Below are 5,206 nucleotides of genomic sequence, written 5' to 3'. Positions count from 1 at the left end.
CATTTTGCAGAGAAGAGACCTGAGATATGGAGAACTTACGTGATTTGCCCTTGATCACACAGTAGGCATGTGGCAGAGAGGGGATTAGAACTCAGGTCCTCTGACTCCCAGGCCTGTGCTTTTTCCAATAGGCCATGCTGCTTCCTAAATTTTAAAACTATCTTTGGTGAGTGAGGTTGCATGTTAAGCACATTTCCCCTGTTTATCCACAGTGAAGCCGGAAGGCAACTGCCTCTGAGCCCTGGTATAATTATCTTTCATATTTCATTCTCCCTGAAGTTTTCTTTTCTTTATGTGTGTACTAATCCATCACTTACTGCAAACCGTTTGAGTGTAGGGTTTATTTCTTGAAGCTTAAACATACATAATGAAATAATTCACTTTTCCCTATTATTAACTTGTCTTGTCTCATGTTGTTGAGTCATCCCCGACCCACAGCGACGCCATGGACACATCTCTCCCAGAACGCCCCACCTCCATCTGCAATCGTTCTAGTGGTAATAATAATAATAATAATATTGTTGGTATTTGTTAAGCGCTTACTATGTGCAGAGCACTGTTCTAAGCACTGGGGTAGATACAGAGTCATTAGGTTGTCCCACGTGAGGCTCACAGTCTTAATCCCCATTTGACAGATGAGGGAACTGAGGCACAGAGAAGTGAAGTGACTTGACCACAGTCACACAGCTGCCAAGGGATTCATACCCACGACCTCTGACTCCCAAGTCTGGGCTCGTTCCACTGAGCCACGCTGCTTCAGAGCGCTATCTTGGTAAAAATAAAGAAGTGGATTACCATAGCCTTTTTCCATGCAGTCAGTTGGAGTCTCCAGACTCGACTCTCTCCCTTACTGCTGGTGCTGCCCAGTGCATGTGAGTTTTGACTTGTAGCAGATTGTCTGCCATTCGCTAGCCACTGGCCAAGCTAGAAATGGAATGGGTAGGCCTCTGCTTGACTCTCCTTCCCATAACCGAGACTAGTAGAGTCCTGGAAACTCTCCAGGTGCGCTCCTGAGGGGGGGTATTATTACCTACAAAACTGCTTTCGAAAAAATGCAGGCATGTGTTCAATGAAAAAATGAGTTCTATCCAAGAGACAGTGTTTTGGAATGATTGAACAGTCTTCTCATAACCACAATAGCAACTACTGACAATTGTAAATACTAAATGCAAAACCTATCATTAAAATTTCATATAATGGCAGCAAATAAGTGCTCTTTAGGCAATGTAATTCAATTAGCGCTATAATTGGCAAAGAACAAATTTGGAAATCTTTGTCAATTATTAGTCCTCACTCTCTCAGATTCCATGCCTTTCTACACTTATGCTTAAGAGTGTTCTCATTAGTATGATTTTGAAATCCAGGCATGGAATATCTGGGTCCCTGTAAGATCTTGGTTTCTGTGGTATCTCTGTGTCTCCGGCCCTGTTTTTTGACTCTGGGTAGCCAATTGGCCCATGTCTGGAACTACTTTTGGAAATTTGAGGGCACCTTGCCTGTAGCTTTCTAAACAAGGATCCCAGAAATTCAAAAACCACTGCAAGACTAATAATGATAATAATAATGTTGGTATTTGTTAAGCGCTTACTATGTGCCGAGCACTGTTCTAAGCACTGGGGTAGACATAGGGGAATCAGGTTGTCCCACGTGGGGCTCACAGTCTTAATCCCCATTTTACAGTTGAGGGAACTGAGGCACAGAGAAGTTAAGTGACTTGCCCACAGTCACACAGCCGACAAGTGGCAGAGCTGGGATTCGAACTCATGAGCCCTGACTCCAAAGCCCATGCGATTATTGGGAGCCGATAATAATAATAATGTTGGTATTTGTTAAGCGCTTACTATGTGCAGAGCACTGTTCTAAGCGCTGGGGGAGACACGGGGGAATCAGGTTGTCCCACATGGGGCTCACAGTCTTAATCCCCATTTTACACATGAGGTAACTGAGGGCCAGAGAAGTGAAGTGACTTGCCCACAGTCACACAGCTGACAAGTGGCAGAGCTGGGATTCGAACTCATGACCTCTGACTCCAAAGCCCATGCTCTTTCCACTGAGCCATCCTCAGCCGGTGGGAAAGGCTGGACTCAAAATAATCTAATCTAATGACCAATCTCTACATCAGGCCGACTGGTCTCTCTATACTCCTTTTTCTCTTCTTTAATCCAGTTGAGAGCAAAATGTAATCCTTATTTTCAGGATAGAGAAAGTCGGTTAAAGCTAATGGTCCAAATTCAGTTTACTTTTTAAAAATGATCATGATAATAATGATAATTCATTCATTCAATTGTATTTATTGAACGTTTAGTCTGTGCAGAGCACTGTACTAAGCACTTGGAAAGTACAATTTGGCAATAGAGACTATCCCTACCCAACGGGGTTACATTATAGAAGGGGGGGATAATAATATTAACTGTGGCATTTGTGAAGCTCTTACTGTGTGCCAAGCACTGTACTGAGCACTGGGGTAGATACAAGATAATCAGGTCCCACATGGGGCTCACAGTCTAAGTCCGAGGAAGAACAAATATTGAATCCCTATTCCACAGATGAGGGAAATCAGGCACAGAGAAGTAAAGTTATCTGTTGCCGAATTGTACATTCCAAGCACTTAGAACAGTGCTCTGCACATAGTAAGCACTCAATTAATATTATTGAATGAATAAAATGACTTGCCCAAGGTCACACAGCAGGTATGTTGTGGAGCCGGGACTACAATCCAAGTTATTCAAATTCCTGGCTGGGGCTCTTTACACTAGACCGTGGTTCTTCTCCACTCAATCCATTTTTAAGAGATGCGGTACCTGGAACTCACTCCCGCTTCTAATCGGCCAAACTAGAATTTTCCATATTAAAAAATTCTTCTGATTACCAGGCTCCTCCAGGAAGAAATCCAGGATTAAATTCCACCAACTGAAGTAATATCCCCACAGAAATTCTTCCTTAACACTTATGGGGTGAGGTAATGATAGTGTTGGTATTTGTTAAGCGCTTACTATGTGCAGAGCACTGTTCTAAGTGCTGGGGGAGATACAGGGTCATCAGGTTGTCCCACATGAGGCTCACAGTTAATCCCCATTTTATAAATGAGGTAACTGAGGCACAGAGAAGTGAAGTGACTCGCCCACAGTCACACAGCTGACAAGTGGCAGAGCCGGGAGTCGAACCCATGACCTCTGACTCCGAAGCCCAGGCTCTTTCCACTGAGCCACACTGCTTCCCTGTGTAGTGTAGAGTGTGATGATAGCATGGAAAGTAATGTGGCCTGGGACTCAGAAAATATAGGATCCAATCCCAGCTCTGCCACATGTATGCTGTGTGACCTTAGTCAAATCACTCAACTTCTCTGTGCCTCAATTTTCTGATGCGTAAAATGGGGATTAAATCCTATCAGTCGATCAATAAATCATATTTATTGAGCACTTACTGTATGCAGAGCCCTGAGCTAAGCGCTTGGGTGAGTATAATATAGCAGAGTTGGTAAAAGCGGTCCCTGACCACAGTGAGCTTCCTACTTCCTCCTACTTGGATCATGACCATCTTGTGGGACATGAACCGTGTGCAAACTGATTATCTTGTATCTAGCCTAGAGCTTAATACACCTGCTTGCCGCATAGTAAGTGCCTAACAAGTTCCATTATTATTATTATGGCTTAGTGGATAGAGCACGGGCCTGGAAGTCAGAAGATCATAGGTTCCAATCCCCACTCCGCTGCTTGACTGCTGTTTGATCTTGGGTGAGTCACTTCACTTCTCCGTGCCTCAACTCCCTCATCTGTAAAATGGGGGTTGAGACAGTGAGCCCGATGTGGGACAGGGCATGTCTCCAACCCAACTATCTTGTATCTATTCCAGCGCTTAGAACGGAGCCTGGCACATAGTAAGTGCTTAAAAAATATCATTATTATTATTGTTATTAGTATATCAGGCTCCAGATCCCACTTTAGGTCCTCCGAGCTGACTTGCCACCCAATTTTCTCTACAGCTCTGAGACCTAAACACCTCACGTGGCTCAGTGGAGAGAGATCATTGGTCAGAGGTCATTGGTTTGAATCCCGGCTCTGCCACTTGTCAGCTGTGTGACTGTGGGCAAGTCACTTCACTTTTCTCTGCTTCATTTACCTCATCTGTAAAATGGGGATTAAGACTGTGAGCCTCATGTGGGACAACCTGATGACCCTGTATCTCCCCCAGCACTTAGAACAGTGCTCTGCACATAGTAAGCGCTTAACAAACGCCAACATTATTATTGTTATTATTACCTCACAGACCCCAGTGTCTGACTCCTGGAATGATGACATCAGCATCTCTTACTGTCTGTACTTTTTTGTTTATGGTATTGGTTAAGCGCCTACTATGTGACAGGCACAATACTAAGTGCTACGGTTGATACAAGCTAATCAGGTTGGACATCATCCATGGCCCACATGGTTTTCACGGTCTTAATCCCCATATTACTGTAAGTCCATCAATGGGCAGGGACTGTCTCTGTTGCCGATTTGTACATTCCAAGCGCTTAGTACAGTGCTCTGCACATAGTAAGCGCTCAAATACTATTGAATGAATGAATTTTATAGATGAGGGAACTGAGGCCCAGAAAAGTGAAGTGACTTGTCCAAGGTCACCCAACAGAAAAGTGAGGGAGTTGGGATTAGAACCCGGGTCATTTTGACTCCCAGGACCGGGCTCAACTCACTAGGCCGTGCTGTTTCTCAACCTCAGAATTGAGGACAGGATCACAAACAACCAAATACTCGAATGAAGTTTTTGTAGCCTCGATCACCACAACACTACTCTACTGGGTAAACTACTGAGGAGGATGGATGACAGCATGGGAGTTGAATTTGGGAATTAGCAAACAAGGTGGACAGGAGAAACATTTAAGGACACCATACATACTCAATCTATCACTAAATCCTCTAGGTTCGGCCTTCACAGACTGTTAAAATCTTCCCTTTCCTCTCCAACCAAACTGCTACCAGATGAATCCAAGCACTTCGCCTATCCTGCCTCGATTGTTGTATCAGACTCCCTGCTGGCCTCCCTGCCTCCTGTCTCTCCCCACTCCAGTCCATACTACACTCTGCTGCCCGGTTCATTTTCCTACAAAACCATTCAGTCCACCTTTCCCCACTCCTCAAAAAAACTCCAGTGTTGGCTCATCCTCCTCCATATCAAACAGAAACGCCTCACCATCAGCTTTAAAGCA

General features: G+C 44.4%; 1 non-coding gene across 1 annotated transcript; it reads right to left on the bottom strand.

The window, feature by feature from the left end:
• Positions 1-882: 882 nt before the first annotated feature.
• Positions 883-1,020, bottom strand: LOC114809935. The gene has a single exon (XR_003757706.1). It is a non-coding gene; the product is annotated as a small nucleolar RNA SNORA7 (small nucleolar RNA).
• Between the last annotated feature and the right edge of the window lie 4,186 nt (positions 1,021-5,206).

The sequence above is a fragment of the Ornithorhynchus anatinus genome, chromosome 2, assembly GCF_004115215.2.
Source record: "Ornithorhynchus anatinus isolate Pmale09 chromosome 2, mOrnAna1.pri.v4, whole genome shotgun sequence".
Classification (NCBI taxonomy): Eukaryota; Metazoa; Chordata; class Mammalia; order Monotremata; family Ornithorhynchidae; genus Ornithorhynchus; species Ornithorhynchus anatinus.
The sequence above is the reverse complement of the archived record's forward strand: the minus strand, read 5'-3'. Positions and strand labels throughout refer to the sequence as shown.